This window comes from Piliocolobus tephrosceles, chromosome 5 (assembly GCF_002776525.5).
Source record: "Piliocolobus tephrosceles isolate RC106 chromosome 5, ASM277652v3, whole genome shotgun sequence".
NCBI lineage: Eukaryota > Metazoa > Chordata > Mammalia > Primates > Cercopithecidae > Piliocolobus > Piliocolobus tephrosceles.
Genome location: NC_045438.1, coordinates 21,102,019 through 21,113,131, shown reverse-complemented (window position 1 = coordinate 21,113,131; position 11,113 = coordinate 21,102,019).

Sequence of the window (11,113 nt, the reverse complement as noted above, 5' to 3'; positions counted from 1 at the left end):
GAGTGTGGGTGTGCCCTTGTGTGCATGTGTGTGTGACGATGTGTGCGTGCAAAGGTGTGAGGGGGCACATGCGCACCTGCGTGAATATGTGTGTGTATAAATGTGCACATGTGCAAGATGTGTGTGGCGTGCACACGCATGTGAAAGTGTGTGCATACACACAGGTTTTGTGTGAATGTATGGGGCATGCATGAGTGTGAGTGCATGCATCTGTGTGCACCAGCGTGTGTATGTGTGCATATGAGTGTGTGGTGTGCACCTGGGTGTGTGCATACGATGCATGCATGCATCTGAGTGGTGTGTGTGCATGTGAGTGTGTGAATGTGAGTGCATGCATAAAGATGTGTGCACATATGTGCGAGTGACAGTGTATGTGTGAGAGCATCTCAGACCCAGGAATGGGGTGGGAGCTTGGGTTAGGGTTAGGGTGAGCCACACACAAGTGCGGGGAGGTGGTGTTTGTAACGCAGCACTTCAACCTTCCCACCTTGCCACCCGTGTGTTGCCATCTGTGACGTCCCACAGATTTTACAAGTGAGACTGAACACATGGTCATTTAAAATTCTTTTTTCTGAATTTCTTTTTGGAGGGGGAGTTCTTTGCACATTCATGTTTTTCTGTTTCTCTGTCTCAGAAAAAGTGAGTTTCTGGGGTACTTGGAAAGTTCTGTCTTGATCTCAGGGCTGGTTCCCATATATACACATATGTAGCACTCTCCTGAGCTATGCATTTTACTGCATGTATGTTATAGCACAATACAGACATTTCTTTTTTTTTTTTTTTTTTTGAGACGGAGTCTCGCTCTGTCGCCCAGGCTGGAGTGCAGTGGCCGGATCTCAGCTCACTGAAAGCTCCGCCTCCCGGGTTTACGCCATTCTCCCGCCTCAGCCTCCCGAGTAGCTGGGACTACAGGCGCCCACCACCTCGCCCGGCTAGTTTTTTGTATTTTTTAGTAGAGACGGGGTTTCACCGTGTTAGCCAGGATGGTCTCGAACTCCTGACCTCATGATCCGCCCGTCTCGGCCTCCCAAAGTGCTGGGATTACAGGCTTGAGCCACCGCGCCCGGCCGACATTTCTAAGAGATGCAACAGTTAAAGCAACCAGAGAAACAAAGCCCAACGTCTATTCGATTTTTATGCGTAATGTCCCTCTGTGAAGTCTGTCTTCCTGCAGATATTTCATCGATTCCATGTAAACTCTCTTACTGCATTAAAAATGCCAGAAATCTTGTTACTAAACATAGAAACCAAAATTCTCTGTGATAGTTAAATGCCTTAGTTTGTGCTTCTTTGCAGAATTTCTGAGACCTCTTTTTCTTTTCCTTGACTGAAAACCCCCTTTCTTGAAGGTCTGGCGGGAGAATTCCCTGGCACGGAGCGAGCGGTGCTGGTCCCAGGAGTAGGGAGGGTCACACACCAGGGCCCGGCCAGTCTGTGCTACCCAGAGCTGGCTCAATGGCCTAAGCTGGATTCTGGGTGCTGGGTCAGTGCCTGGACAGGGCTGGCCACCCTGGCTTTTGTGCCAGCAGCCGGGGCTCCTCCGACACATGTGGCCATTGTTTGCCTCGTGCCCTCTGCATTCGAGGTGAGCTGGGGGGTGGAGCAGAAAGGTGAGGACAGGATCCTGTGGTCCAGCAGGGAGCATGTGCTTTTGCTCCCCTAAAACAGGCGTTGTCTTGTGTGGCAACAAGATGACAAGCTCCCCTCCTCAGGTTCTCCCAGGGTCTACCTTGCTGCCCACGTTCCTGAGTTTATCTTTTCCCACGGTGGCAACTTCAGAACTGTTCTGTTTGTTTCAAATCCGGCTCCCACCGTCTGGGTGATACTCTTCTTCCCTCCTGTGCTCTGAACAGCAAGAGCTCCAGAGTGCGGATCTGCTCCTGCCACCCAGGCTCAGCCACTGCCACCCTTATCTGGCTGTCTCAGGGGAGGATGCTCCCTGGCATCTTACCGTTTGAGGGTCCTAGAAGGAAGACCTAAAAGCTTAGTGCACTGAGGCTGAGCCGTGCCCAAGGCCGGCGCTCTTTCCTCCAGGCCCGGCTTCCAGCTGTGGCCTCTCCTGCTCCCCACTGGGCTTCTCTCTCCAGGTTCTCTCCTCATCCCCATGCTGCCAACAGTTCTCAGAGGGACATCTGTGGCTCCAGCGGCCACCACAACTCAGGCCCCACATCCCAACTGTTCACAGAACACCTCTAGTCAACTCGGCATCAGCTTAAACACAAGGTGGTGGAGACGACACTACCTGCCTCCTGCTCCCGTCCCGGACACTTGCCCCTTCCAACTTTCTTACCCTGCAAATGCCACCAGTCTATGGGTCAAAGACCCAAGTGTCAGGACAGACTTTGCCTTTATCTACTTTGCTGGGGCCACAAATACTCTTCTAGAAAAGGTCTCAGGCCTTTCTTGTACTCTCCAAATCTACCACCTCTACCTAATCCAAGGCCACCTGGAGCCTCTGACAGAGCCAGTTTTCTTCTCTCCAGACCTCCCCTTCCGCTGCCAGGGCAGCCCTGGAGGAGCTGCTGCCATGTTCACAGGGGCATCAGAGCCTTAGCACGGGGGCCAGCATGGCAGCCAATGCCCCTCCTTACAGACTGGGTGTCGCCCCCCCTTGGTCCCAACAAGCCTCCCCAGACCCAGGTCCAGCCTCTGCAGCCTCCGCAGCCTCCACAGCCGCGTCTTCCGTCCACTCTTCCACTTCTTCCCCATGCCTCCAGGTCCAGCTCAGGCACCACTTCTGACCCTCCCGCCCCTGCCTGCTCAGCACCTGCCCTGACTGCCCCGGGCACGCCTGGCTCCCCAGCTCCTTTGGAGATGGGTTGTTGGTGAGCGTGACCGCTAACGTCTGTGTGGCCATCGCCACTTCATGCACCCAGAGGATCTCGCCATCCCACCAGAGCGTGTGCGTGGAAAGCTCGGTGCTTTCCAGTGTTTGCCGAGCGGAGGCCTCCGTTCCAAACGTGCCCGATGCTCCAGGTAGACTCCCCGGGAGTGGGGGCTGCGTGGTGAGCTCGGAGCCTGCCCAGCAGGGCCAGTGAAGGTTACGGCACCAGCCCCTCCCCATCACTGCCCCTCACTGGCCTCTGCCTCAGTTTCCTCCCCTCTGGCCTCCTCAGAGCCTTGGTCTGGGCAGTGTTCTGTCAACACCGACATGAGCAGCTCCGGCCCAGCAGACCTCCAGCCTCTCCGCAAATGAGCTGGTACCTGCTCCTCGCGATGGCCGCTGGGGCCCCCACTCCAGAGACTCCGAAGGCAGGCGGGACTTGAGTGGCTCCGGGGCAGCTCCTGTGTGGTGGGCCCAGATCCCAGCCCAAGCAGCCCCAAGGCAGGAATGCGGGTCCCTTCGGGATCCAAGCTCCATTTCCCTTCCCGCTTTGACTCCCAGGGCTTCCACTCCCAGGACCCCTCATCACTGAAAACGGCATTTCCGAGTGTCTGCTAGGTTGAGGGGCATTATGTGAATGCTTTGATAATAACACGTAAGAGGGGACGGAGGGAGGAGGAAGAGCTAAACGGTGCTCTGTGGTGTACGCACACCCTGGTGCTGCTGCTCTGTGCCTGTTACCCCCTCACTCTGTAGGACTCCTGGTTTGTAGGAGACACGCAGCCCGCTTTTAAAAAGCTGCCCCGAAGTCCTGCGAACACAGTGTTGATGTTCATGGCTGGACTTACCTTGTGGCCACAACCAGCTGCAGGGAGGTGGAAGGTGGTGGGCTGGCCTGGGCTCCTGGCCTTGACCGTCTGCAGGAGTCTCGGTGACTGGGGCTGTGGCCGGACCACCTGCCGGATGGTGGGTTCCATTCTGTCTGCCTGGTCCTCTCCGCAGGGCAGCCGTCGGGTGACCAGCTTTGCGGAGCCAGCAGTGGTCGGGGCTGGTGCCAGGGCCCAGGAGCCTGTGTCACCAAGGAGCTGGCCCGAGCCAGACCCTCACCTCATTCCCTTCACTGAAACAAGTGTCATAATCTTTGTGACCAGATCTAGTTTTAACCTGGGACTTTCTGCAGGATTGTGCAGCGTCTCTTAGGGGACACTTTCTTCCTCTCCAGCAGCCTCAGCCCCTTCCCACTTCCTTCAGCTCCCAGATCCCCCTCCACCCTGCTCTGCATCTGGGGGACAGCGAGGAGTGGGAGGCTGGGCCGGGCACCCCCAGCTCCGTCCCCGGGCCCAGCCCCAAGCACCGCTTGGCTCCCGTGGCCCTTGCCCCTCACTCTGGGCCCGGCACCTCTACAGCCTCTTTTCCAAGCCCTCCTTCAGCCCCTCACCGGACGTGTGTCTGTTCCCCAGGACAGGACTTGGCTCTCACTTCTCTGCCTGCCGTCGTCTCCCACCCTTCCCGTGTCTCCGTCCTGAGCCGCCTCTTTCTCATGCTCATCCTGGGCAGTGAGGTCACGGACCTGAGTGTGCCTGTCCCTTCTGCCCTCCCTGCGGTGCAGCGCTGTGTGTGGTTTTTATCCAGGTGCCCCCGTTCCCCTGCCTGCCTGGGTGGCGTTCTTCTCCTTTCCCTTCTTAGACCTTCAAAGCACAATTCTTTAGGTTCTTTCCAGGTCTTCAGGCCAGATCTGTGGAACTGTACTGTGATTTCTCAGAAGCTTTGTTTCATAAGACTATTGGTTGTGTTAAAGGAGCATGACCTGTGAAGGTCGGTGACAAAAGAGGAAAGTGAAGGGAAGGGCGCCCTGACCCACGGCTCCTGAGAGGGGCATCCCCTGGGCAGCTGCAGAAGCGAGTGAGCGTAACTCCACTGCGTCTCAGAGCGGAGTTCCCCCAGTGCAGGTCCCCCAGCGCCACCTTGAAGGCGTGGGGGGTCAGGGGTGAGGAGGGATCCTTTGGTCTATTTGTGGATGGACAGGAGCTGAGAAGCCCCTTCCTGCATCCTTTTCTGTCTTCGGGTCATCACCGGGGAGGGAGAGGGTGCTGGCCACAAGCCACGCGAATGCTGGGGGCTAACGGGAGCAGGTGTGGAGAGGGGGCCTGGGGAAGCCCATCGAGCTCTTTGCCTGGTGGATGTTGCTATGAATTTTGGATTTTGATTATACGATGATAAAAATTACACAAAAATGCAAATGCTCTGCTATTCATTCAAATTTGCAACAAGTATCTGAGTACCCGCCATGTGCCAGATACTATGAGTGTTGTGTCTGCCGTCATTTTTCTTACAACATTGTCCAGCATTTCTTAGGCTACTCATGGGTGTAATTATTCCTGACCTGCCAGGCATGCCCAAGCATCCAGCTAGAGCCTCAGGGGCCTCATCTCTATGCCTCTGACGCGCAGGCCCCTGGCCCCAGTGTTTTGTGGTTAGAGCAGTCAGGAGCTGCCCCTTTTGTCTGAATGCACACGATGTGTGTATCTCATCTTTACCATTGGCTACAAGGGATTTGTATGCATTTAACAGTTTATATATTTAATAGCTATTTTTCTAAGATGCTTAGCACAATGGACACCGCCAGCCGCACAGGTCCCTGTGCTAAGGATGAGTGGAGGCCTCCATTTCCCACCCCCATGCCTAAACCCGCAGTCATGATGCCTCTCTAGGGAGAGGTCTGAACCCTAGGGAGCTTCTTGGGGTCCTCAGTCTTCTCTGCTATCTCACTTGTTTCTGCTGAAATAGAAACAAAAAAGGAAGCTGTTTTCAGGAATAGGAGGTTACCAATTTGGTTTGAGGGCAAAGTGAAAGGTTCTTTGTGGCCCTAAAAACCACAGGAGGACCACTGGACTGTGGCTTTCCCAGGCCCCAGTGCACGCAACGTCCTTGACACTCAGCTTGGAAAAAGTGGCGCATTAGGAGGAGGAAGTCGCAGAGCTCCTCTGGCATCACTCACTGCTTCTCTGTCTCTCTCCCTTTCTCCTTTCTCTCTCTCTGTCTCTCAGGTTTCAATTCCTTGACCTCTGGAGGCTCCATGCAAATCCCACCAAATGTGTGAAACTGCCTCAGCAGCCCACCGGAAGTGGAGCTGACAGGAAGGATGTGAGGGTTGAGTTGCACTGTGCCCATATGCGCTGTCCTCATAGATGGGAAATTTTGTTCGTAAGCATTCAAACTTCAATTGGATTTCTTGCTTTCATATTTTGGAGCAAAGAATTTTGTTCCAGTTCTTATGTGTTTTTGGGAACCCTGGCAGAGCTCATGGACCCCATAACCCTGGGGCACGGGGTTGGGGGTTCGACACCTCACGGTCCTGTTTCCTACTGAGGGACCTGGGCCAATGCCTCTGGCAACTCCTATTTCAAGCTTTAAATGAAGTGTTTCTTGGCTCCCCTTTCCTGCAGCAGGGCACGTACAAGGCCTCAGGGTAGTGTGAGAGGAACTTCGGAGCAAACCAGCTTAGCTGGCCCGCAGCTGGGCCAAGTGAGCCGTGCTGGAAAGGTGAGCTCTGTGACCTGCTTCAGAGCCCCTGGACGTCAGGGCCAGCTCCTGACTCGTAGGAAGGTCCCAGGGGCCCAGGTCAGAGCAGGCCCAGCAGGCAGGGAGAGGCAGGGAAGGGTGCGTGTAGATCCCAGAGAGCATGCCATCCATGCTACCTGTCGGAGGCTGTCCTGTGCAGCAGGGCCCTCTCCACGCCTGGGCCGGCAGGGCCCGCACCAGCAGCTGGCGTCCGTTCTGACGAGGGGGTTGGTAAGCACGCTGGAGACCACCACACAGCCATAGAGGCTCTGCAGAGACGACACACAGCCGTGAAGGGCTCCAGAGAGCTTTGGTGGAGCTGGCCTTGGGGAAGAAGCAGAGAGGAAGGGTGCCACCCGTGGGGTGCTGGCTCATGGCCCGCCAGGCTGGTGCAGCTTGCTGCAGTGTGCCCTTCGAGGTCAAGCCCCCACCCCGTGGTAACCAGCTCCCGGGGGGGAAAGGCCACAGGGACACAGATGTGGGGACGCAGAGCACATGTGCTGTCAGTGGTCAGAGGGCTCTGGCCACAAGGTTCATGTTGGCAAATAGTGACAGCCAGCCTGGGTCAGAGCCCGCACGAGGGCTTTGAACTCCCACTGGAGCTTCTGGTGTCAGAATGGTTGTGGTGAGGTGTGGTTAGGAAGATCGGGAGGGCAGGAATTGGAAGGGCAGCTTGAAGGGAAGAAATGTGGCTGCACCCCCTTGCTGTGTGTCCTGAGGGAGGCGCTACGTGGTGCCCACGTGTCAGGAAACACTTGGTCAGGAGAATCCGACCAGGAGAATTCATGTGATTCGGGAGGAGGAAGTTCCTTTCACCAGAGTTTGTATCAGGTGGGTTCTCAGAATCAGAGACCCCAATGGTAAACCCACTTCCCTAGTTCCAGGGCCCTTAAACTCGCTTCACGTTGATAATAGATAATGTCCACAATAGATAACTCCTGTAATAGAAAACTTGTGTAACAGATAACTTCCATGTCTTTCCCCAGCGAATGCAGCCCGCATGACCCACCAGTTCTATCCTCCTGACGTGGATCGTGTTGTGGGAAGAACGTTGACTGCCAGCAGGTAACTCTAATAGGCGGGTCCTCTCCGGCCTGGCGCAGAGTGAGACGTCCTTGGTCACACACCCAAACTGAAGTCGTGGACGAGGCACAGGCCTCGGCTCCAGTTGGCAGGATTAAGCCATGCTCTGATGGGCTGAGGCATAAGCTACCGGGAAATCCAGTAAGGATGTTTCTCTGCCTTTTAAATTTTTAAATATGAACCAGGGACATGAAGTCCGTGTTTGTTTCTGAGTTGTAGTGTGTTTTCTCCAGGAATTAATTCAAGGAGTAAAAATCTTCCACCCAGACATATGTCAAAATACCAGTAAGGAAGGAAAGGTCATATTCGGCTTCAGGAACTTTGAAAACGCATCCCAAACTATAGCTTAACAGGCTTCACAGTGCGGCAGCTCGGCTTGGACCCCGCAGACCACCCTTGGGTCTGGCCAAGGACGTGTGGGGTAGCTGACAATGCCGTGGTTCCACCAATTGCAAATCCATCTGCTCCTGGGGCAGCTGTTCACTGGCTTGGCTGAACTGTTTGCGTGAAACCAAATAGCAAACGTGTTGCAGTTGAGTCCCACTTGCAGGCGCGACGGCGACTTCACTAGCACCGTCCGGAAGGCATCTCCACACGCCTGTTCGGGGCCTGCTGTCAGAGAGGGGGAAGACCGGCGGGAAGGCTGTTTCCATGGGGAGCCACCGGCGGAGCGCAGAGTTTGCCTTTGCAGTTCAGCGCCGTGCCTGCGTAGGAGGGAGGGTGGGACACAGGCTCTTTGCTCCAGGCTCTGACTTTCATTAAAAAAAAAACAACACTCACAGGTTTCCTCTCCTAGAAGCAAGGTCTTGATACACAAGTGTCTATCCTGGCCTGCGTTCCTCGAGGCCCAGCAGCTGGCCCCGTCTTCCTTCTCACAAGGGGCTTCTGGGCCCAGCAGAGGCTTCACCTCAGCCCACAAAACTCATTCTTGTTTTCAGGAGCACCGGGGGTCCCACAGGGTGCAGGGCAGCAGGTGGGCAGAGCAAGGGGCTCGCCCTCCCACAGCCGGGCTGCAGTGGCCTTGCAGCAAAGCAACAAGCAGCAGACACCTCTGGAGCTGCGCGAACGGCCCAGCACCGCCGCTGCCTGGAACCAAGCACAGTCCAGAGGGGCTGCTGTCTCAGGATCCCAGGGAGTCGCCCCTGCGAGGACACACAGCCGCAGGTCTGGGCCCAGCTCAAAGGGCTTTCCATCAGGAACAGCTCAAGTGGGCTGCAGCCTCTCCGTGGCAGGGAGGGCGTGAGGCCGTCGGGGTCAAGGAGGACGCGGTGTGAGGTCCCCGACTCGGCCCCGAGCTGCACCAGGAAGGCAGGCGGCACCCGGGGCTGAGGGGACAGAGTCGAGGGCGGACTGTGGACAAACCTGGCACGGACAGCAATGGTGGGCGTCGTGAGGCAGGGCCATGCCAGGAGAAACACCAGGGAGCCAGGGAGACCTCGTCTGAAGAAGCTGCCAGGGAAGGTGACTTGAAACTTTGCATTCTCCCTTTGGCTTTGATGACAGGAAACAACTTTACCTGTTGAGCCGGTGCCTTTTCTGTAAGCGAGTTCTCAAAGCCCTTCCAAGTGTGTTTCGCCTCCTAGACTGAGGCTTCTGCCCCAGCTTGGACAGCCAGGCATCGTTAGCCGGGATATTAATGTTTTGTCAGGGCTGTTCTATGAGAGGCCGGGCGCCAGGTGTCCTCCAGACCAGACCCACCTGTGGGACTCAGCGTTCCAGCCCCTGCTCCTAAGAAGCAAGTCTGAAGACGGCCGTTCTGCGAGGCAGTGGCAGAGGCCTTGGCAGGAACCCCTGAACCTGCCCAGTGGAGAGGCTGAGCTGTGTCAAGAGGGTGGCAGGGCTGCTCCTCCTCCACTGTGCGTCCTCGCTGACCGAGGGTGTTTCACAGCAGTGGCGGGCGCCGACTGACCGAGGATGTTTCACAGCGGTGAACGTCCTGAAGAATTCCCTCAGAACATCTCCATTGTCTGGGCTCTCCCGTCTTCACGGTAACACTCCAGGATGGTCTGTAGTCAGGAGGGGCCGGGTTGCCATGGTTCAGGTCTGCAGTCGCTCCCTGAGCTGAAAAAGCCCCTGCGGATTCTGGAGGTCTCACCTGCTCAAGCCCGTTCCTCCACTCGGACAGTGGTGACCCTGGGAGGTGGCCCTGGGAGTCAGATTCTCAAGGGCAGAGTCAGGGTGAGAAGCTCCGAACTTTGAGGGAGAATCTGCGCCTGCTCTCCTCGGCAGGGCTGAGCACACCCCGGGCCCAATGAGAAACGCCCTTGACAGGTGAATGATGAAGGAGGAATCACAAACCAGCGAAGGGCCGTGTGCTGTGTGAGCCTTTCCCGAAATCTAGACCTGGTCTACTGTTGACGGCCACTTCCAAGCTGCTGTGGCCCTGCCTCTGCGAGTAAGCACACATGCGCTGTTTCATGTCTGCAGGATCGTATCCGTAGAATAAATTCACAGGAATAGAATTGTTCACGTGCATTTGCCATCCGATGGATGTGGCCAGTTTTCTGTTCTTGGGAAGAGACGGACTTTACGCAGCCTTCACAGCGCACGAGACCCTGACTGCCCACACCCCGGCCCTGGGCGGAGCTTTGTGAGCAGGCTGAGCATTTTCTTCATGTAAAGTGCCTTATATTTTGTTTTCTGTGAACTCAGTTGAAATCCTTTGCTTCTTTTTACTTATTGACTTACTGGTCTCTTTCTTATTGATTTAAATATTTGGAAATGACTTTCTGGTATTAATTGCAAATTTATTTTTCAGCTTGTTATTCTCTTTTGATTGGCTCATGGTGGTGTTTTGTTCTAGGCAGTTTTTTATTTTTGTGTCATCATATTTCTTAGCATTATTATGGCTTCTGGGTTTCGTCTTGTGTTTAGATCTTCCATACTCCAATGTCATAAAAAATTCTCCCATGGTCTCCTCTTTGCTTCTTTTCTTCTTCTTTTTTCTTTCTTTCCGGCAGTTACACCTTTGCTCTATTTGGAATTAATCTTGGTGAAGTATAGAACCAACTTCATGGTTTTTCCAGGAGACTACCTAGTCAACATCATTATGTGAATATCCTGTTTCCCCTCATGATTTAAATGTCTTTATCATATAACTTGCGGTATTTTGAGGTCTATTTCTACACTTTCTAATTATTTATTTGCCAGTAACATTTTTAAGTGGACATAGTTTTAAATGGAATTTTATAATATGTTTTCATATCTGATAGTAATAGTTTTCTCTATTATTTGCTTTTTCTTTTAGGTTTGTCTTATCTATTCTTAAATATTTCCTTACACACACTTAGATTTTGCCTGTCTGATTTTTTAAAAGTTAGTCTTTTAACTGGGATCGTATCACATGTGCAGAGACTAACTTTGCAAATTGAAGCCTGTACACCTGCCTGGCTTCTGCCCCAACTGTGCACACCACTCCGAGGCATGGCCACTTTCCTGGTGTAGATCTTTCACATTTCTTGCTAACCTTGTTGAATTACATTTTTGCACATTTTTTTCAATTGTTCCATCAGGGTTATCCAGATGCACAATAAAATAATCTGTAAGGAATCATCGCTTTCTCTGCTCATTTCTCATTTCTGCACTTACAGCTTCTTTGCCTTAATTGCACGAGATGCGCCTGCAAAGCAGTGAGAGAAGGCAGCC